General features: G+C 39.9%; 1 long non-coding RNA gene across 1 annotated transcript in view; it reads right to left on the bottom strand.

The window, feature by feature from the left end:
- The window catches only part of LOC110208841 (uncharacterized), a 412,785-nt gene that overhangs the window by 70,718 nt on the left and 318,233 nt on the right, over positions 1 to 23,834 (bottom strand). The window lies entirely within an intron of this gene.

The following is a 23,834-nucleotide window of genomic DNA, read 5'->3' as shown; positions in this document are numbered from 1 at the left end:
TCTTACTTAATGGGTCTAATCATTGTAAAGTAAATGCCGTACTCAAGCATGACCATTTAAAGGTCATAAATGTCATTTTAAACAGTAGCTACTTTGCTAATCCTCTTTAACCCTTCATCTGCTCTAATTCTTAAGACATTTTTCTGATATACGTAGACAGTCCAGTTGTAGAACTGAAAGGAGAGAAAGGAAAGGAGGGGCAACCTCATCCAGTGGATTCATCACTGGTAGTAGAATTATGTGACTTTCCTATCTGGCTTGACTGCCATAGACTTTTGTGGTTTTTTTTTTAAATGGTAAGGACAAAACTGGCATGGACAGGGCTTGGAGATCAGACAGACATAAAGGAGGAAGGAAGCTGGTACTTATCACCCCCAAAATATGGATCTTTGATGGATCCTGATTTTTTCCCCTCCTATTCAAATCTATTCTGTCTCAATTCTGAATTGTATTTATTGGAGTTTCACAAAATGGGATTCTTGTCCACGTCTTTTTTATGTCTTCCAAGCATGATAGATGCCTTCCTCTGGTTCTTGTTCACATTTTTGTAGAAGTCAGTACAATACTCCAGATAACCATTCATTCTTCCTCACTCTCAGTAGATGCCTAATCAATTTTCTTTTTTGGATAATGCGGGTACACAGTGAGGTCTCTTACATTACTTCTTCTGTCTGCTTCTAAGGATTATCCATCTTTCCACTACAGTATAGCATAGTAGAAAGATCACCGGTTCTGGAGTCACAGGATCAGAGTTCAAATCCCACCTCTGATCCTGACCTTGGACCAATCATTTCACTTCTCTGGACCTCAATTTCTTCATCCGTAAAATAAAAGAGCTGGACCAGATGGCCTCTAGGATTCCTCCCAGTTCTAGATCCTATAACCATTGGATCATCCTGTCATTTGATTCTCTTCAGGTTGTGGTGTCTGGAGTGCCTAAGAACAGAGGTTTTAAACCTGGACACTGTGAACTTTCCTCTCGCCCCCCAAAAAATTAGTTTGATAACTATTTTAATAAAAATTAGTTCCCATTGCAATCCTATGCCTTTAATTTTATATATTTAAAATATTATCCTGGGAAGGAATCCACAGGGGTCCATGACACAACAAGGGCTAAGAATCCCTGCCTTAGGACAGAGGCTATGGCTAGATTTCTGTTGTTGGGGGCAGGGATCTCTCAGCTTTGATTGCGAGGGTCTTTAAGCCATAGAAGGAAGAGGAAAGGAAGACAGAGAGTCAGCAACGTCCTTTTGGAGAAGCCACTGGCACACTCACTTTGTCATGATCTCTGTCGCTGTAGTGAGAGCTTGGGGTGCCTCGGTTATGACTCACATCATGTCAGGACTGCTTACTGAGGTAGCCAAAGGTCAAGGCACTGGGGGAGGGTTTTATTATCAGGCATAGCTGATTGGCTTTCCAGATTTGATATCATTTACAGAGAGAGACACTAGGTATTGGCTGGGTTGAATCAAATTAGAAAAGATATTATGAGGTACAGAAGTTCCCAGAAAATGGCAGAATGTGAGTGCTGGGAAAAAGTGGGTAAACCCAGGATCCAGAGCAGAGACAGTCTGATACAAGTGAGCATACTAGGAATGAGGAGGCCCCATAAACTTCAGAGTTTCAGATCTTTCTTGATCTCTCCTAAAGTCAGTGAACAGAGAAATAGGCTTAGAGTTAGGAAGATCTGAATTCAAACCTACCATCAAACACATATGCCCAGTTTCCTCAGTTGCAACATGAGCTGGAGAAGGAAATGGCAAACTACTCCAATATCTTTGCCAAGAAAACCCCAAAAGGGGACAAGTCTGAATTGGACAAGGCTGAAAAACAACTAAAAAACAATAAAGTGTGTGTGTGTGTATATGTGTGTGTGGACAAGTTACTTAATTGCTGTCTACCTCAGTTTCTTCAACTGGAAAACAGTGATAATAATAGTTCCTGCTACCCAGAATTGTTATGAGGATCAAATGAGATAATATTTGTAAAATTCCCTGGCATGTAGTAGATGCTTAATAAATGCTTATTTCCTTCTCCACTTTTTGGTGCTATTCCCATCAGCAGGAATTACTGTGTATTTTACACATATACGCACACACACACACACACACACACACACACACACACTTTCTTGTTTAGTTGTTTTTCAGTCTTGTCCGACTCAGACTTGTTCCCTTTTGGGGTTTTCTTGGCAAAGATACTGGAGAGATTTGCCATTTCCTTCTCCAGCTCATTTTACAGATGAGGAAACTGAGGCACACAGGGTCACACAGCTAGTAAGTGTCTGAGGCCAGATTTGAACTCAGAAAGATGAGTCTTCCTGACTCCAGGCCTGGCACTCTGTCTACTGTACCACTTGGTGCACGCGCGCGCACACACACACACACACACGCACACACACATATTTATGTAGGGCTTACTATGTGCTGGACACTATGCTAAGAGCTTTATAATTATTATCTTATTTGATCCTCACAACAACCCTAGGAAGTAGGTGTATTATTAACTCCATTTGAAGATGAGGAAACTGAGGCATACAAAGGTTAAGTGACCTTCTCAGGGTCACACAGCTAGTGTTTGAGGCTGGATTTGAACTCAGTCTTCCTGACTGTAGATCAGCACTCTTTTCACTGTGCCATGTAACTGCCCCACATATGCAGATGTATGTCTTTGTGTATATATGCATGTATGTGTGTACATACATGTATGTATATACATATATACTGTGTTATGTTATTAGCTTTTCTGTACACATTTCATTTCCTTCCAGTAGAATGTAAGTTCTGTGAGGATAAGAACTGCTTCATTTTGTCTGTGTGTTGCCAGAGCCTAACCCAGTGCTTTGCATTTCATTGGGGAGATGCTCAAATTTTCTGGAACTCAAAGCATTCAGTACAATGTTATCCTGGAACGTAACTAGCTAGTGAACCTCACCATTGATAATCACTCTTCGATTTTCTTTATTAAGAAGAAATGGGCAGAAAAGATCAGGAAACCCAAAAAGGTTGTCTGAGGATGAGCAGCCTTCTAGGCAATACAGGATCATAGACTATTAGAGTTGTAAAAGACCTTAGAGATAGTCTAATGACTATAATCCAGCTCTCCTTTAATAGATGAGGAAACTGAGGCTCAGAGCATTGATGTAATTTGCCAGAGTAAATTAATCAGTGAATTAATGGCAGAACCATGATTCAAACTTTGTTCTCCCAACTGAATCCCTTAATTCTATGTACCAAGAGGAGTCTAAAAATGCTGATTATTCCGCTTACTACCTTTGTGACTTTCGAATAGTCATTTAACCACCCTGGGCATCAGTTTCCTCCTCAATAAAATTAAAGGATTGAGCTAATCTTTAAATTACCTTCCAACTCTAAATCCTATGGACTCAAAGATGGCAGCTGTGGAGCATTAAAATAGAATAATTAATGAAAAGGATTGTGTGGTTTTGAAAATACAAATGTCCAATATATGGTATTCTGGAATAAACACAACAAGCAATTAATTCAAAACTCTGTTCTTTCCATAACACACACACACACACACACACACACCCATGGCAACAAAAGCAGGAGGTTTCTCACTGTGTTGTGTTGTGTTTTTTAAAGAAAAAAGAAAGAAAACACACATGCAAAAAAAAAAAGAAAGAAAGAAAAGAAAGCCAAAAGCAGAGCAAGGAACAGACCATTTAACATGAAAATAGCATCCTGACCCTTTCTGGGCTAAATGTTGTTAATCAAGTTTAAATTTAGCTCCCACACGGTCTCCGATGAAAAGGAGACAGCCCGTCAGAGCAAGGCAAAACTTGAACGCCTGAGAATATCTGTGCTGCAAGGCAAGGAAAACAAGTCTAGAGTCAACAAAGGCCAGCCTGTAAAAACAAATGGGGCTGATGAGGAGGCAGTGCCACCAGCAAGCTCATTAACAGCCAGATTGAGCCACCAAAGCTGTCTCCCTGCTGTTTCCTTGCGGACTGGTCCCCAGGACGCTGGTGGCCGCAGTGCCTCTGACTCAGGCAGGCACCAGGTCCCTGCAGCTGCAGCTAATGAGCACCTTCCCCCGAGCCCACACAATGCAAGCCCCGGAACTCCCCCTGAGAAGAGTGTTTGTCTGTGGTGGGGTGGGCCAGACTGCTGTGGGGAAGGGGAGGGTGGGAAGGAGGTCAGGAAACGTCAAATGCCCAAGAGAGGAAAAGAAAGGCCTTTGTCCTTATCTACCCTCTAGATAACCAGTAATGAGAGATGGGAGGAAGACTAGGGAGCTGGGGGTGGGGGTGGGATTCTGAAGTTAACATGATAGATATATATGTGTGTATTTATGTGTGTGTGTATGTGTGTGTGAAAGCGAGCGTGTCAAGCATTGCTACTGACCTTTGACTTCCGGCCTTGTAAATTCCAGACCATTGAAAAGGCTCCTAGGGTTTATCTGAGATCTCGGAGCCAGAAGATGCTTTTGGATAGGGAGTGGGGTATCCTGGATTGAAATGTTAGTTGTGTTATGAAGCTATTATAAAGATAAAGGCTTAGGGCTTTGGGGACAAAGATGGAATATGCTTTAAAAATGGAAATTAACAGGAGTTTTGAAATGTAATCAGGGGGCAGCTAGGTGGTGCAGTGGATAGAGCACCAGCCCTGAAGCCAGGAGGACCTGAGTTCAAATCCGGCCTCAGACCAAACACTTGACACTTACTAGCTGTGTGACTCTGGTCAAGTCACTTAACCCTAATTGCCTAAAAAACAAAAAAAAATGTAATCAGATACCCCAAAGAGGCTTTCTAGGTGGGAAAATAAAGGGAGTAAAGGGCAGTGAGGAACAAAATATTGGTCTACCCCAATCTTTCTGTTGATTATATTGCATAATTACCTGTGTAGAAAACCCTCTTATTATCGTTGACTAGGGGACTTAATAAAATGTTTTTCGTGGCTATAAAATCTGAATGGATGTCCATCTGCAAGAGAGAGAGGGTGCTCTCAGGCGGATAGAAAGCCAGCTTTGGAATCAGGAGGACCTAGGTTCAAATTCCGCCTCTGACACATATGAGCTATGTGATCATGAGCAGGTCACCTGGGGTACTATGACTCTTAGACTAACAAGGAGCTGCTGAGCTGCATCAGTGGAGGGCATTTCCACACCAGGAGTTCCCCATATCAGTGAAATCCTGGGTTTCAATTTAAAAAAAATCTATCTGCAAAGGGTTATTAGGATGCTATTCTGTCAAGGGAGTGGGTCATGTGACCTCAAGGTCTAATCACAGGCTAATATCCTTTGGTTAGTTTTATCAAATTCTTATAATGTTATTGGATAATAAATTCTTCATTTCTCAGAGACTGAAGTGAGATTTAACTTTGTGTCCAGCCAAGAGTCATAGAAGACATAGTCTAGCAACACTAAGAGGAGTAGAAAGTTGCATTAAAAACAACAAAAACAAAACAAAAAAACCCTTCTACCTAAAATATCTCCTATCCTTAAATTCTTATCATGAGTACTACCTCTGGTTTAGGAAGCAAAGACTTCAAGTATTACCTCTCAAATACCACTTTTGGACCATCTCCTTACAATGTGACCTATCCTCGGTAATATATCAGGCTCTCTTTCTCATCTCTCCCTCACTACCAGAGTGTTCTCCACCCCTGGTGACCTTTCACCTTATCTTACTGGGGGCCAGCTCTCCGTGCTACTTCCTGATGGTCTCCACATCAGATTGTCTATGCTCAGACCATTATCCTCATCTCCTACCTTTACCCCCAACAGCTCCCCTTTCTGTGCAATCTTTTCCCATTAGAACAAACTGTGGAAGGGTAAAGATTGTCTTGTTCATTTATATTTATGTCTGTAGTGCTTAGCAGTACCTGGTAGACATCAAATTTTTAAAAAATTCTCCATCTCGAGGGCAACTTGTTGGTGCAGTGGATAGAACTCCAGCCCTGGAGTCAGGAGGGCCTGAGTTCAAATCTGGTCTCAGATCAGATACTTGACACATACTAGCTGTGTGACCCTTGGCAAGTCACTTAACCCCAATTGCCTTGCCCTCCCCCCAAAAAAATTCTCTGTCTCTCTGTTTCTGTCCCTCTGACTGTCTCTCTCATCCGTCTTTCTATCTTGATGGAATAGAAAACTAGGCTGAATCTAATAAGATTTTTTAAAATAGTAACTAGTTTGTTTTAAATGCTTTGTAGATGAGTAAGGCGTATATAAAAAGCCCATTGAAAACACCAAAATTGTCATCACATTCCCTTCAGAGTTTCTTAATCAATACGTATTTATGAGACACCTACTACGTGCATGGGCTAAGCACTGACAATACAAAACAAAAATGAAAACATCCCTGCCCTCAAGTTGCTTGCATTCTATGAGGGAGGTTAGGGATAGAGAGACAATATGTACAGTTACCACTACATACAAAAGAGATACAAAGTGATTTGAAATGAGAGGGCACTAGCATCCTAGGGTAGAAATGTCAAACACATGATCCATGCCTTCTGCAACACTCTCTAGTACAAGTGAAACATTAAAATGTAATTGGCAAATAGAGTGCTGGCCCTGGAGTCAGGAGGACCTGAGTTCAAATCCAGTCTCAGCCCAGACACTTGACATTGACAGTTACTAGCTGTGTGACCCTGGGCAAGTCACTTAACCTCAATTACCCCACCAAAAGAAAATGTAATTGGCAAATATTTAACAAACTAAATAAAAATATAGTCAAATATAGATTACATTACATAAAAACTAATTCAATCTGCAGCTCACAGAGTTCTTTATTTACTAATTAGTGGACTCCATTTCTATTTGAGGTTGGCACCATTCTTCTAGGAGATCGTGAAAAGCTGCATGATGCTTGATCTAGGTCTTGAAAGAAACTATGGAAGTAGAATTAAGGAGGGAAAACATTCTAGTCATGAGGGATAGCCAATGTAAAGACATGAAGATGGAAAATAGAATACCATGTATAAGAAACTGTTAAGAAGGCTAATTTGGCTAAACCATAAAGTGTGTGAAAGGGAGTAATGGGTAAGGCCTAAAAGATAGAATGGAACTAGGTTCTGAAGAGTTTGAACATTATTGTATTTAATTTTAGAATAAACATTTTTATGGGAACATAATTCATAAATTATATGTGATATAAAATAGACTTCCTAATCCAAATATTTACTTTTCACGCCAATTTTCAAATGCATCTATTGAATAAAATGTTATAAGATTGTATCTATGAAGGAAAAATATGGGTTACAAAGTAAAATATATGATGCAATTTAAGGTCTACACATGGGTTCAAGAAATAACTTCATAGAGACAAGAGCAGAGAGGCATGGTTAGATAGCAGATTATATGAAAAATGCCTGAGATTTTTAGTGGACTACATATGTATCAAAAGCATGATATAGCAGCCTAAAAATCTAATGTTATTTTGTACCACAATCAGGAAGCCAGATTTCAGGAACAGCAAGGTGATTGTCCTTCCCTATTCTGCCCTTATTAGATCACACTTGGAGTAGCGTGTTCAGTTCTGGATTCTGTACTTTAAGAAGAATATTGATAAGCTGCAGAGAAACCAGAATTTTGATGGGCCTTGAGTTCATGCCATAGGACCATGAATTTATGAAATTGGGAACGTCCAGCCCAAAGAAGAGAAGGCTCAAGGTAGACATGACAGCTATCTTCAAGTATTTTGAATAAAGATTAGATTTGTTCTATTTTGCCCCAAAGGATAGAAACAGGAACATTGGGGAGAAGTTGCAAAGAGTTTGATGTTAGGAAAAACTTCCTAACAGAGCTATCCTGGTAGTGAGTTGCCCCTTCTCACAGATCTTCCCTCTCACTGGAGACTACACAAGACCATCTATTCAGGACATTGTAATATTTCTTTCAGAGATGAGTTAAACTAGATGGCTGCTAAGGATCACTCTAATTCTAAAATTCTGTGATTCTAGCTGTTTGTCCTTTCATCAGCAGATTAGCAAAGATTAGAGAAGCAATATGGTTAAAAAAAGAAAGAAAAGAAAAGAAAAAAGAAAGGAAGAAAGGAAAGAAAAAGAAAGAAAGAAAGAAGAAAGAAAGAAAGAAAGAAAGAAAGAAAGAAAGAAAGAAAGAAAGAAAGAAAGAAAGAAAGAAAGAAAGAAACCTGGGCTTAATTTCAGAAAAGTTGGGTTCAAATACTACTTTTTTTCATTTTTGTGTTTGACTTCGTTCAGATTATTTAAAGGATTCAAGTTTTGGTTTCCTTATCAGTAAAACAAGGAAAATAATAATAACATTGCATTATTATAATTATTATTGTTGTTATTATAATTTACTGCAAACTAGAGTTTTAACTAGACCATTATCACAGACTATATTATTTCCCACAATAGCCAGGATATAATGTTGTACCTCTATCACAGGGTTGTTGGCTAGATCAACTTAGATGACATATATAAAGTATTTTGCAATCTTTAAAATGCTATGTAAATGTTAGTGATTATTATTATTCTACCCCACAGCTAATATTTCCATTTTCTCTTATGTTATCATCCTTTAGCCTTTCATATTCTGGGAGCAAATAGAAAACATATCTGAATATGTGAATATGACCATTTATATTCGTTGCTTCTACAAGGAAGCTTGTGTTATGGCTACTCCTGTGGACCTGGATTTAGAATTCGAAACTTAGGGGCAGCTAGGTGGCGCAGTGGATAGACCACCGGCCCTGGATTCAGGAGGACCTGAGTCCAAATCCGGCCTCAGACACTTGACAAATACCAGCTGTGTGACCCTGGGCAAGTCACTTAACCCCACTGCCTAGCCAAAAACAAACAAACAAACAAAGAATTCAAAACTTACACTTATTGCCTTTGTTACAATGGGAATATGAGTTTCCTCATCTATAAAATGGGACTTATGATACCCATAGTATTTGCCTCACAAGATTGCTATGGGGCTATGGGATATTATGTGTCAGTTACTTACTATCTTACGTGATACAAATGATTAAATCATTCATAAATGAAGCCAGGAACCAATAAACCTATCAAAAATAATTTTATCTTAAACAACTAGAAGAACTCAGTTTACACTTGCCCTAGGCCCACAGTTCTGATTTGCTTTCTTTGATATTTGCACATTTAGACTCTCTTATGCTTTAGATTTCTCGTATGTTCTCTGTGTTTTGATTTCTGAACGTCTGGGCTGCTGAGCTGAGAGACCAAGCAAATGAAGAGCTCATGAAGTGATGGCCACCACAGAGAATCCCATGAATAGCTGAGGTCTCTCTGTGTGCTTGAGGGGTGGAGACTTCCCATATTTGAGGTCATGTCAGTTGACACCCTAGCTTTCCCTTTTAATGGACATGAAACCAATCCAAAACCACCGAGTTTTGCCTGACTTGAGACTGAAATTACCTCAGGGAGAAAAAAGAAGTTTCACCTGAAACTTGGCCCAGAGCTTTCCTCTGTGGTGGTTTATAAATCATGAACACACCCATATTGAGTTAGGGTTTGGAATGGAGCTCTGACCAGGCACTTTTCTGCTTCCTTTGGGGTGTGATGATGAAATCTCTATATAGTTTAGATCAATACCACTGGAGTGTATAGGAAGTCATTGAAATGTTCTTCTGATAGGGTGAATAGGGGTCATGTTTCAAATCAGAGGATCTGAGAGAGAAATCCTTGGGCTATATCCTCATTTGACATTTACATTTATCTCCTGAATGATGCTGGTCTGTTTTTAAAGGTATAATTAGGGACTTAATGCTTCAGAACATCAATTAACTTCAACCTCTGATTTTCATGTATGTCCTTGGATGAGTCTGCTATGGATATATACCTGGGGGAGAGGCATGTTTATGAGTGTGGGAATGTGTAGGTGTGTGTGACATCATATAGTCTGTTCCTGGTTCCTAATCTACTTATAGAGACCCAGAGAGCAGGAGAAGAACCGAGACTCTTCATATGGAAGTTTTAATACTCTAAGACTGCAGAGTACAGTGGAAAATATGAAGGATTTAAAAATCAAAGGGCCTTGAATTCAGAATCTGAGCCTGCTTTTTACCATCTTCATTGGCAAATCACTTAACCCCACTCCCTCGTCCCTGCTTTAGGCTTCAGTTTCTTTTTCTGTAAACTGAAGGAATTTGGACTGGACAATGTCTGCTTCAGTTCTATGATTCTGAGATGGGGCCCTTCAGTATCTGGGTGTGGGTAAGGCCCTCTGGGAATAGTTCTTCTACCATGCTCCTGGCCCTGCTCCTCATTTTCCCTACCTTATTCTTTCTTCATTCCTTCTTCCCTTCAAAACCCCAAATGACAAGGGATGAAAGAAATGGGGAAGAGAAAGAAGCATCCTAGGGCTTGCTTTTCTTCACTTCCATCATTGGGAGGGCCCATACAATTATGAGTTTTCTAATACAACCAAGAGTAATAGTTTACAATGTGTTGAATGTAGTGCTGAATGTCAAAGTTCAAACCCCAGTTTTGATATTGTATGACCATAGTGCCTTTGGCCTTCAGTTTGTTCATCTGTAAAATGAAGAGACAGGCATTCTAACATTCTACCAATGCATTATTCTGCTAAGTGAGCAAGCTATAATTTGTTGAGGATATATCTGAACTCTTTTAGGACCGGTTGACATAGTTTTTTTGGAGGAAGTTGGTAAGATTTTCATAATGCTAACCTATTGGGGGATGTTTTTTTTAAAAGACATATCTGAAATGTCTTGATTCCTTATAATGTTTTGATTATTTTTGAGAAACTATTCACTAGTCTTGAACTGTATACATTTATGTGTATATATGTATATATATATATGTATATATACACACATATACACACACACATATATATATATATGCCCTTTAATCTGCCAATAATTTGTAAACAGTGCCGTTAAGCTGAAAATTTCTATTAATAAGTGAGTAGCAAGTATAGTTTCAAATAAAACATGTGCTGACCTTCTATCTCCTGCCTAAACCCAAATCCTAGCCAGTGTCACCAGTGATGAAAGGGCAAATACTTTTCTTAGCACTACAGCTTTAAATTGCTACCTGGTTTCCCCTACAGGAGAATGAATACACAACCCCACCCCCCCAACACACACACATATTTAGTGGTGTAATGTTGATGCCAAATAGCCATTCTTTCATGCAACTTTTACAAAGGCATCACTGAAAATAATAAAACAACTTTTTTCCCCTGGTATTCTGATTTCTTCTACTGTTTTGGGATCTGTGTGAATGACACAGACTTGGCTATGTGATTCCTTCTTTAATTGGAATACAAACTCAATCAGCCTTAGCTGAACACTGTTATACAGATAAGTAGGATCCCAAGTCCAGAACTGGAAGGTGATCTCAGAAGTCATGAAAGCTACCCCCTCCCATTTTATAGTTGAGGAAACTGAGAAATAACCCACCTGAGGCCATATATTTAGTCATAATAAAAATAATTAGCATTTATATAGGTAGGTAGGTGGCAAAGTAGATAGCGCATTGGTCTTAGAGTCAGGAAAATCCAAGGTCAAATTCAGCTTCAGACACTTCCTAGTTGTGTAAACATAAGCTAGACATTTAATCTCTGCCTCAATTTCCTCAACTGTAAAATGAGAGTAATAATAGCACCTATATGAGATAATATTTATAAAGCACTTTGCAAACTTTAAAGTTATATATATGCTAGACATCATTATTATATAGTGCTTTACACGTAATCTCACTACAAAACTATAAGTGCTTTATTCCCATTTTACAGATGGAAAAAACTGAAGCTGAGAGAGTTTAAGTGACATGTCCAAGGTTACATGCCTAGCAAGAGTTTGAGGCAGGATTCAAACTCAAATAGAAACAGGACCTCTGCACGTAAGGATTCCTGTAGGACACATATTATCTTAAAAATAACATATTAACATTACTTATGTCCTATTTTATCTTTATATATTTTGTTAAATATTTCCAATTACATTTTAATCTGGTTCCCACAGTATTTTGAGCATTGTGGGCCCCAATGCACGTGTAACACTTCTGGTGAAGCTATGCTAGGACCTTGGGGAAGATGCAAATTTTAAATAAACCACAGTCACGTCCTTATGGAATGGTATTTTAGTAGGGAGTAAGACGTGAATACACTCATAATGTACACTGCATGTGTGTGTGTGTGTGTGTGTGTGTGTGTGTGTGTGTGTGTGTGTGTGTGTGTAGTGAGACAGCATGATATGATGAAAAGAAAACTAGCATTGGATTCAAGAAGAATGGATTTAAATCTTGGTACTAATATTTGCTGGTTGAACATTTATGTAGTAGTTTAAAGTTTGCAAAGCACTTTATAAATATTATCTCATTTTATTCTCACAGCAACCCTGAAAGTTAGGTGCTTTAATATATTCGTTTTAGAGATGAGGAAACTGAGGTACAGAGAAGGTAAATGGCTTGCCCAGAACCACACAGCAAGTATGCATCTAGCATATGATTTGAACTCAAGTCTTTCTGATTCCAAGTCCACTACTCTATCCATTGAGCCACCTAGCACAATGATAGGTAGACTGTAGACTGTGAGGTAGACCGTTTCCCCTCTCTGATGCCAATTTCTTCCATCTATGATATGGTAGTGATAATAATACCTATTATACCTACCTCAGAATCTTGTTGTGAACAAAGTGTTTTACATTTCTTAAGTTGCTATAGAAACATGAGTTACTATTAAGACAAGTGCATTAGAAAGTTAAAAGATAAAGAGTTAGGTGATCTCTCAGGGGGAAGGCCATTATTGACAGGAAGGAGTCGAAAAGGCTTCCTGAAGTAGGTAGCATTTAAGTTGGGTTTTGAAGGATAGCCCAGAATTCAACAGCTGAAAGGAAGAGGGTGGAAATAAATGTCATTCTAGACATAGGGAAGAGTGCAAGGAAAAGCATGGAGGTGGCAGAGTTAAGTATATTGTGGGTGCATTGAGTAATCAAGTTCAGCTTGATCGTAGGGTACATAGAAAGAAGTAATATGAGATAAGGGTGAAAAATTAGGCCAATACCAAACTATGGAGAACCTTTGCCAGTAAAAGTAGTTTGAGTTTTCAGTAGACAATAGGCAGCCATTAAAATTTTTTTAAAAGAGGAGACACATGACCAGATCTACGGATAATAAAAGTTATTTTGCCAGTGATGGCAAAATAGATAGATGGATTAGAGAAAGGGAAGAATAAAGGAGTTTACCAAAGAAAGGATATGGAAAGAAAAGAAGAAAGCCCAGAAATGACCACTGAGGATCACTCACATAAGGGACCAATGAAAGAAATAGGGAAATAACAATTAAGGCAGGTAGAATAACTAAGGAAATCTGGTGTGGCTAAAGCTAAGCTAGAAGAGAGTATCTAGAAAGATGTCAAAAAGGAAGAAGACAGGGTCAAGGACATACAAATGTGAAGATTAACAGTGAGGTAAACCACTTCCCCCCAAATTTGAACAACTGACAAAACCAGGGACCTGTTATGATTGGTTATTTATTCTATACATTAGCCATATGCTAGGAGGTTTTTATTATTAGGATAATTGATCCCAAGAGCTATTATTTTAATGTCCTTGACAATAGGGTCAATACTGTTATAATGAGTTGATACAAGATTCATCTAAGATATACATATGAAGAGAAAACAACTTTGTAATATCAGGCACCTTTAACCTTTTCAAAGTCAATATTCAGTCAACAAGCATTTATCAAATGCTTACTCTATGCTGGACACTGTGCTGATGTTGAAAATATAAATTACAACCAAAAAGGAACAGTCTCTTCCCTCAAGGAGCTTGCATTCTAATAGGAGAAAATAACCTATAAAAGGAAGCTGAAAAGCATGTGGCACCCAGAGGTATCCTGCCTAGGGATGGAGCATGGTACAGAAAGTCCATAGTGCAGCCCGGAGAGGAATGAAGTCATGGCTGGATTGGATTCCCTCCCTTAATGGATGGCAGAACCATCAAATCAGAGGGAGAAATTGAATGTGTACAATCCAGGGCTGGAATGAGCTTTCTAGGATAAAGAGGTTTCTGGAGCATGGCAGAGGAAGTCTAGAGTGCACCCCTTTGAAATGTGTCACCTCAGATTGGGCAGCAGCAGATCTTGCCAGACTCAGAGCTGTCCACCATTGGCTCAGGCTGTCTCATGAAGCACCCACCTGCCTGTTCTAGCAGAGGCTTTAAGATCATCTTACAAGTAGGGCAGGTAGGTAGCACAGTAGACAGAGTGCTGAGCCCTGAGTTGGAAAGCCTGACTTCAAATCTGGCCTCAGACACTTACTAGCTGTGTGACCCTGGATGAGTCACTTAACTCTGTCTCAGTTTCCTCATCTATAAAATGAGCTGGAAAAGGAAATGGCAAATCACTCTGGTGTCTCTGCCAAGAAAACCCCAAACAGGGTAATGAAGAGTCAAACATGACTCAACAACAACAAGAACTACCACCACCACAACAAACATGGCTGAATAAAAGAGATTCCTGCATTGCCTGGGAGAAGAGGCAAGAGACCTCCATCCTATGAAAATGACTAAAGAGGCAATATAAAGGGGATAAGAGAGCTGACCTGGGAGTCAGGAAGACCAGAATTCAAGTCTCACTTCACACACATAGTCTGTGTGACCCTGGACAAGTCTCTTTATAGGAATTGTTTTACTTTTGCATTTGTATCTCTAGAACTTAACATAGTGCTTGGCACATTGAAAGCACTTAAATGCTTTTCATTCATTTATTCCTTCATTCATAGCCTAGATACTTTCTAAAACCCCTTCTAGATTCAAAATCTAAGATTTTATAAAGAAAAGAGATCTATAGTTTGGCAGCATATCCCTTTGTTCTCTGCATGCACCCCACCACCCCCAATATACACAAATTAGTTCCCACTGGAGGAATATTCTGAGCTGGTAGGAACTGTTCCTTGTTCAGTCATTTTTTTCAATCATGCCCAACTCTTTGTGACCACAGTTGGGGTTTTGTTGGCAAAGATACTGGAGGAGTTTGTCATTTCCTTGTCCAGCTCATTTTATAGTTGAGGAACTGAGGCAAACAGGGTTAAGTGACTTACCCAGGGTCACACAGCTAGTGTCTGAGATCAGATTTAAACTCAGGAAGGTGAGTCTTCCTGACTTCAGGCCTGGCACTCTGTCCACTGTACTACCTAGCTGCCCAAATGAGTATTACTGATTCCTTAGCTATACAGAGAAACTGTGTGGAGTGCTCAACTTGTACTTTGGAACCCAGAATGGGATGGGGAGAGATGGACAAGAGTGAAAACAAAGAGTTGGTGGTGGGAGGCAAAGTTATACATCTTGAGTGTGTTCAGAATGGAGGCCAGTATGCTATATACCCAACCAAGGCTCTATGCATCTTATGGCAGAGACACACATCTGTTGGAGCCAGGTATGCACAATCCTTCTGTTGCAGGTAGTCCTAATGGGAAAGCAACCTCAGACACAAGGAGGTTCAAAGAAATCAATGTTAGATGCAGGACTGTGAGAATCTCTGCTCTTTCTTCACCAGGCAAGAAGAAGTTGTTTTCATGGTTTATATTTTAACTGTATGAAAAAGATTAGATTCCAGGGGGCTGATTCGATTGCTCTTGTCATTACTCAGAAGAGAGGAATATCTGTCAGACTTTATTAGTCTGCCTGTCTCAGAGAGTTTTGCAAGGAGAGCACTTTGCAAACCCTAAAGTACCATTGAAATCTGAATTGTTACCAACGTTAATACCTGGGATAACACCAAAATTCAAACATGCGTCCCTCAAAAAAAAAGGCTATCCCAAGTTCAAGGTACTCTTTGGATCTACACCCACTTCAGATAATAGCTCACAAGCCCCTACCAATGTGTTTATCTTTACTAGTCAGCATAGATGTCGTCTGGTGATGTCATTGCACTATTTCCACCAGGTCTCCTCCCTATTAGTCTCCTAAGGTGCATGGCCTCTTCTAGACATCACCCCCATCTGGTTTCACACAGCTGCTGTTCAGCATTGCTTCACTCAACAGTGGTTGCTGCAAAAGTGTGTCTTCACTGGAATAATAGTGATGGATCTTCTCTCTGTTTTCATCTTCCTGCTTTAACTAGAGTGATATCTTTTCTTCTGGGAAGAAGATGAATGAGTGGGCTCCAACTTTATTCTTTTAGTTAGAATTCCATAGGATTTCTTTTTAGCTCTTTTAGAAAAGCAAAAAACTCAAACATGATCAGTCACCAAACAAGGGAAATAAAGTTTCCTAAATGGAAAAAAATACAACTTTTCCTGATTTTTTTTACTTGAGCAATAATCTGTCTGTTTCTCAGAGGCTTGGCTGGAAGGAGCTTTTTCTCTTCAGGAAAGTCCTTGACTAAAAGCACCACAATTACTGGAATACTGAGTAGGGTTGCTTCTAGCTAGCTAATGCTTTCAGGTTTACTTCTATTTTTTAAACTCCACCTTCTTGTCACTTAGCTCTGTTCTTCATAGGAAACTACTTAGCTCCCTAATTTCCAATTGAAGATCTGGTGCCCTGCAGGGAGCTCTGCCAAAGAAACCCCATAGAGTTGCATGGGCCTAATTTTTGGCATCTCTTTGAGGACCCACCTTTCTTTGCAACTGCTACAAACATAAATGTTACCACAAAAGCCAAGTCTAAGAGCTATGTAATTATCCATCTCTACTGAATCACGTTCTTGGTCATACATAACATACACATATGCACATACACACAGTATATACATCTATACAATGCATACATTGTATACATGTGTATGTGTGCACACCTATGTACACACACACACACACACACACACACACACACACACACACACACACACACATATATATATATATATATATATATACAGTGTATGTGCTTGGTGTGTATAGATAGGTGTGCATAGACACACACAGCAGCAGCAACAAAGACTTTTAAACTTCTGGCGCCAGTTTTTAATCAATAATAATACTATTTTCCAACTTGTGTTATTTGGTCCCCTTAGTTTAGAAGACACTCTAGGGATTCCTCTCGTTAAATAATTAATCAATTACTCAATTTTAAAATTCCAAGAGGAAAGGAGATTGACTAGGGGTTGAGTGTTTGGGTCCTGAATCCTAGTCCTTGGCCTGGCTATTTGTATGGGCAAATCGCTTCATTGTGTCTCAGGTTTTTCTTTTCGCATCTACAAATTGAAGGAAATGATTTCAACAACATATCCCAGCTCCAATTGCCTGTTATTATGTGATTTATGCCCACCGAGTAGGGAAATACAGAGAAAAGCTCTTAGGACAGTGATTCCAACATAGCCTGTACTCGGTAAAAGGCTGTTGTATCAATGAATGAAAACATGTTCAAAAAACTTGCATATATTCTTGTGGTTTTTACATTGTCCCATGCCTCCACCACATAGAGAAGACTATGCAAAATTGGACACTAAGCCAATTGCCACCAATCTCCTGTTTACTTGTTAGCTCCTTTTCTTAGCTGGCCACCTATCAAAAGTTCACTCTTTTTTGTGTTCAAGTTTCCTGATTCAGAAATGTGAATAAAAGCATCCTCTGGCCTCCTAAGGATGGTCTGTGAAGTGGCTCCCTATTATAAGACCACGTGGTGCCAGGGATGATCAAGGAGTCTGTACAACTTTGTCCCAAATTCTAAAAGGTAAGCAAAAAAGTGCACATCTCTGGGGTCTGAGGACCTGGCTTAGTCTGCTTCTGAGTCAGGTCATTAAGGGCAAATCATTTAAACTTCTCTGGATTTCAGTATCTGCTCTAAAAAAAATGAAAGGATTGGACTAGATCAGCAGTTCTCAAATTTTTTGGTCTCAGGATTCCTTTACGCTTTTAAAAATCACTGTGAATCCTTTTCCTTCCTTCTGAAAAAGTTTTTGTTAATGTTGTTCAGTTGTTTCAATGGTCTCCAACTCTCTGTGACCACATTTGGGGTTTTCTTGGCAGAGATACTGGAATGGTTTGCCACTTCCTTCTCCAGCTCATTTTACAGATGAGGAAACTGAGGTAAATAGGATTAAGTGACTTGCCCAGGGTCACACAGGTGGTAAGTGTCTGAGGCCAGATTTAAACTCAGGAAAATGAGTCTTCCTGGCTCCAGACCTGGTAATCTATCCACTGCACCTGAAAACATCTCAGGGACTTCTAGTGGTGCCCTGATCATGTTTTGAGAATCTCTGGACTAGAAGGGCCCTAATGTCCCTTCTAGCTTTAAACCTTAAAATCCCGGTTTTAAAGTCTCTAACTTAACCAGAACAACTTCTACAGGGCAGTAAGAGCATGTACTTTTCAGCTAAACTACGTCCAAGATTTTTTTTAAGGTCCATAAATGTTAAAAGGGTTAAACATTCCCCATAGTATTACTGCGAAAAAGAAAAAAGAATGTGGGAAAATCATAGCTACTGTGTCACACCACACTTTAGGCCTCTAGGAGTATTTGATCTTAGGGAAAAAAACTGAGAATTGAGATTCTGTGAGAAGCTGCTTGTCTGGAATGTCTAATAGAAATAGTGTCCAGAAGACTGCTATAAAAGCCACGGGAAAGAGAGTGGTATTTGAGGGATGTTGGGAACAGTATAGATATACAAGTGAAAGGACTGAAGTATTTGCAGGGAAATTCTTATTAATTAAAATATCCAGAGTTATGGAAAGGTGATACAGTGAAAAAAGTGCCAGGCCTGGAGTCAGGAAGACCTGATTTCAAATCCAGCCTCAGAGTACTTAATAATTATATGACTCTGGGCAAGTCATTTAACCTCTATTTGCCTCAGTTTCCTCATCTGTAAAACAGGTATAATAATAGCACCTACTTCCCAGGGAAGTTGTGATGATCAAATGACATAATCATTGTGAAGCACTTTGTAAGTAGCAAGTGTTATATAAATGTTAGCTATTCTTTATTGCTCTGTAAAACTTTTGTTATATACAGCATACTAACATGCATATAGTGGGTGCTTAATTAAATTCAGTACAATTCAACAATTATCTCTTAAATGCCAAGGATATGCAAGGCTCCATGGGGAATACAAAGAAGAATAAGACCCAATCTCTGCCTCCAGGGAGTTTATAGTCTAGCTCAAGGGATAAACGTATGTTTGCAAATTACTGTAATATAAAGTATAATGTAAAAATATAATAAGAGTAGCAGCATGGGTCAGTGGAAAAAGTACTAGAAGTGAAATCAGAGGTCGTGGGTTCAACTCGCAGCTCTGCCACTTACTACTATGAGGCCTCACCTGATGAATGACTTTTCTGGCCTCAGCTTCTTCAGATAAGGAAGTTGTATTGGGTGACCTCCAAGGTCACTCAACTCTAAGTTGTTGATCCTTTCAGAGGTATGAAATATGGTGTTAGTTTGGAGCTGTTTAGGGCTGGTGGGGGTGTGTGTGATACATCAGGAGAAGCTTTCTGGAGGAAGAGGCATTTGAGCTGGTCTTGGAGAATCAGGGAGAAGATCTAGGATCAATTCTAAACAACTGTGGACAGTGCAACTGAATGTTTCACTTATTCAAGCCTAACTGCTTAGGCCAAGAGTGCTGACTAGTAGTTCTATTATTGTCAACTTTAGCAGTGGTTTTGCTGTGGTGGGTGTCTCTCCACTAAAAGCTAGGCTGAAACCAGAATTGGGGTGACAATAGCCACAAAGACCTTAAGAATCAAACCTAAGGCTGATGTGTTCCACCCAGACTCTTAACTAGCAATTTTTGCACCTGGGGCAAGGGGCAGGAAACGTGCCCTGAAATAAACTTTTTAAAGCAAATTCAATTGAGGAAAAGAAAGCAGGGCTGTGTAGGGACAAGGAAGCATAGCTTCACATTCTAACTAAACATTCTTGCTAACTGGCTGTTACAAGGCTTGCTGTCTCTACATTCAGAAGGACTTTGAGTATTTTTAACCATCTTTAAATGCTAATGTTCCAGGAAAAGTCCCAGCCTCCTTACCCTAGTTATAGCTCTGGTTCTACCTGGCATAGCTGTATTTTAGGGTCTTTAAAGGATTGTGAGAAGCCCGAGGATAAAAGGCTTTAAATAAAAGTAAGTTATTACTGAATAAATCTCTTTTCAATATGCTTTAACTCAATTGAAATAACATCTATGATACATGTGATTGCAAATTCTATTCTATTCTATTCTATTGAACAAGTATTGACTGAGCACCAACTACCCAGCCTGGCCCCATAGGCTTTTATATATTTATTTCCCTTAACTCTTTCACAAGAAAGGGACTTTTTTATCTGGTTGGAGTTCAGAGAGAACACATTAGACTTCATGAGGGCCAGATATTCATCCAGAAATCACTAGTGAGAACTGCACAGAATGAGAATCTGGTCTATTAAACACTTGTGAATCACATTTAAACTAGGTCCTCATTTCACCTGTAAAACTGCTATGTTTAGAATCATTGAACTTCAGGGTCTGGAGGATCCTTAGAGATCATTTATTCCAGAAATTCTTAGTCTTTTTTGTGTCATGGACCCCTTTGGCAATCTGGGGGAAGCCTATGGACCCATTCTCAGGAGAATGTTTTTAAATGTATAAAATAGGGGGCAGCTAAGTGGCACAGTGGATAGAGCACTGGCCCTGAAGTCAGGAGGTCCTAAGTTCAAATCCAGCCTCAAACCAAACACTTCACACTTATGGAGCATCTTCATACCTTTCCATTATATCATTTTTCTGAAAATTGGTCAGTTGGATTGTCCTGACACTGGAGATGAATAAAGTTATTTGCTGTTTTGCCCTAAAGATTACTATGGTATTTAGTGTCTGTATAAAAACTGGTGTGGAATCATGAATTTATGAAGTGTTAGGAATGAAAGCTTATAACTTCCTATGTTTATTCATCTTATCCCAAGGTAAAGGATGAAACCTCTGTAAATGTAGCACTGAGAGCAAAGAGAAGGTGGGGAAAAAAATCAGACTTTTTTTTTACAGTAATAAAAGTCCAAATAAACTGTAATTTAATTTTGACAGAGGGTGAACAAGTGCTATTCCAACTGATCATAATTTCCAGATATGGTGAGCAGAATTAATGTATTTAGGTTGTCTGAAATCAACAGTGCCAGAGTGATGCAGGGGGAAGAGCATGGCATTTGGATCCAGAGAATTTGAGTTCAAATCCCAGCTTTGCTACTTAATGGATAACCCTGGCCCAGTCGCAATCATTCTTAGCTTTAATTCCTTCGTCTATAAAATGAAGGGTTGGATCAATAAGCCTCTGAGGTCCCTTCTAGCCCCCTGTGATCTTTCCCATAGGGCCATTTTTTACTAAATATTTCCAAGTCTACGGGCACACAGACAGCCCTATGTCTGTTAACTCCTTTCCAAGACAGATCATGTTTTTGGAGTCGCTGGCATTTGAGTTGTATCCGAAGACATTTCTATTTCCTGAACACTCAATTGAGTGATTGCTGTAATTACATTTTATGTAAAGTGCCTACTGATGTATTCATGAAAGGCAGAACATGAATAAACAAAGTATTCAGAGTTCCAATCCATTTATTTTTTCTTATATTAATTCCTGCTCCTTCTTTGAGGTGTGCAAAATATATCATCTTAAAAACACCTAATTGTCAATTTCAGGCACTGAACTATTACATTAAGTCCCTTTACCTACTGAGCTACTGGAATAACTGCCCCTGTGAAGTCCAAATTCAACCCTGTCAGTCAGTGCTGAAAGTCAGGATCTGCCCCAAAGCTATGCATCGAACTCTTGGAGCCTGAGGAAGAAGAGGCAGACTAAGCTAACAGGCAGAAGGAAATAGGATATTTTGGGATGACAGCTTGAAGAGTTTCTTTCAAAGGGCATTTATATTCACTGCTCTCTGGCTTGCCACTGGGAGCAGGCAAGACCCGGCTAGTCCTGAACACTTCAGGATAAGACTTTAGCCTCAGAGGGAGAAGGCCAAGAATTACCCCAAATTATCTCCCCACCAAAAACTATTGTGTGTCCCAAGGCAGCTCCTGCAGCATTGGTGGGGGGGTTCCAAAAGCTCTGCTTGTATCCCCACTAGACTGAGGTTCTGTTTGAAGCCCCAGGGGTGGGGCAGCTCAGAAAGCCTCACCCTTTCTAAGGATGCCACCTGCTGCCTGGCTAGGGGCAAAGAGGTCAGTTTCTCAAGTAGGATCAAATAAAAAGGACAGGCGTGGGTCTGCCCATAAAAGGGCCTCTTTGAGGTTGATTTTTTAAAAAATACAATTCATTTCATTCCCAGTTAGACCCTCTGGAACAAGGCAGTCTGAGAACAAGCCTGTGAACAGCTCTTGTTGGAAGGTTGCCAACCCAGGCTGCCCAATCCCCCTCCCCTTTTCTAACCCCCCACAGGACCTCTTACTGCCACTACTAACCTAGAGGCAGGCTCATTGAAGATGGGGCTGCCTGGTCTTCAAGGGCTTCCTCCTCTTTGCCCCCTGCCCCACTCCCCCCAGAGCGCTCTGCTGAGTAGAGGAGGGCTCTGCCAAACCAGCTGTCTCCTGACAGGATAAAATAATTTAGGATCAAGGACAGGAAACCAGATCCACATAGGCAGGCAAGATGAGAAACTGATGTTTTCTGACAGTCGCTAGGGTCATTGCCTCTTCTCCCTTACCCTGCTTTGGAAATGAGAAAAAAATAACCTAACCTCCCCCCTTCCCTCCCCCAAAAACCCTCTCACTCACTGCAGGCTATCTAGTCCAACACCTTCAGATAAAAAAACTGAGACCCAGGGAAACTGACTTTCCCAAGGGCACCCAGGTAACAGAAGCTAGGAGTCAAATCCAAGCCTACTGATGCCAAATCCAGCCTTCTTTCTCCTGGACCACACCATTTCTCTTTATCTTTTGAACAAAAACAAATGAACTTCTGACCAAAATAGCCTGATATTATCCTATTTAATTCCATGTTAAAATTTTCCCTCAACTTCTCTTCCCCTCTGTTCCCAACACAGATGTCATGAACATCCAAAAAATAGACCAAAAACGAAACAAAACCCCAGCACAGAATGCTAAAATGTGTATTCGTGTGAAAATTAATGACAAATCTCGGACTGTGAACAGCCTTTAGCGACAACTTTTCAGGGTCTAAGCTATGTTATAACTTGAATATTCCTTCGCTGGGTAAATGTACACTACTTATCTGCTCTTCAGCCTCTCTCTTTGTGAATGAAGACACCATTACTTTATAAGCAGCCTCTAATTTACACCTCACACCCAATTTGTCCCTATTGTCCCTATCTTCTCCATTCCCTCAGGCCACTCTCCACTTACTCTGCTGCTTCTCAGAATCTGTGATCTCATTAATTTGAGTCATAGGATCATAGATTTGAAGGCAGGAAAGGGCCTTTGATGTCATCTAGTCCAGTCTCCCCATTTTACAGTTAAGGGAGCTGACCCTCAGAGAAATTAAATGTCTAATTTGCTAGTCTTACAGGTAGTAAGCGGCAGTGCCAGGATTTGGACCCTGGTCTTCAGACTATAAATCCAGCCCTCTTTCTACATCACAACCCTGCTTTCAAAGGGGCAGTGTACAAACTGCCCTCACCTGTCCATTCTATCGGACTCTCATGCAAGTCTTCCCATAAATCCTCCACAGGGGGTCTGCTCAAACAACTTGGGGGCATCCCTTAAGATCTAGCAATACCACATGGATACTAATTCAAAAAGTTGGCTGTCCATCATTTATTCCTCACCTTTCTGATCATACATCTTTCTGGTGACATCTTCTTGTGCAATTCCTTATTGGTAATATGCTACTGCCTACTTAACACCTACTATGTGCTTCTTTATTGTCCTTTGGGTGACTCTGACTTTAATTCTTTAGATAATGTGATGTTCTATGCCTGGCAGGCAAACAATACAATCAGAAACATGTTAAAAATGTTAAATAATGGGCTTTTGTTTCTTTGGAAA

Source organism: Phascolarctos cinereus, unplaced genomic scaffold (genome assembly GCF_003287225.1).
Source record: "Phascolarctos cinereus isolate Bilbo 61053 unplaced genomic scaffold, phaCin_HiC Scaffold_5;HRSCAF=322, whole genome shotgun sequence".
Lineage (NCBI taxonomy): Eukaryota > Metazoa > Chordata > Mammalia > Diprotodontia > Phascolarctidae > Phascolarctos > Phascolarctos cinereus.
This window is presented reverse-complemented; position numbering and strand designations above follow the sequence as displayed.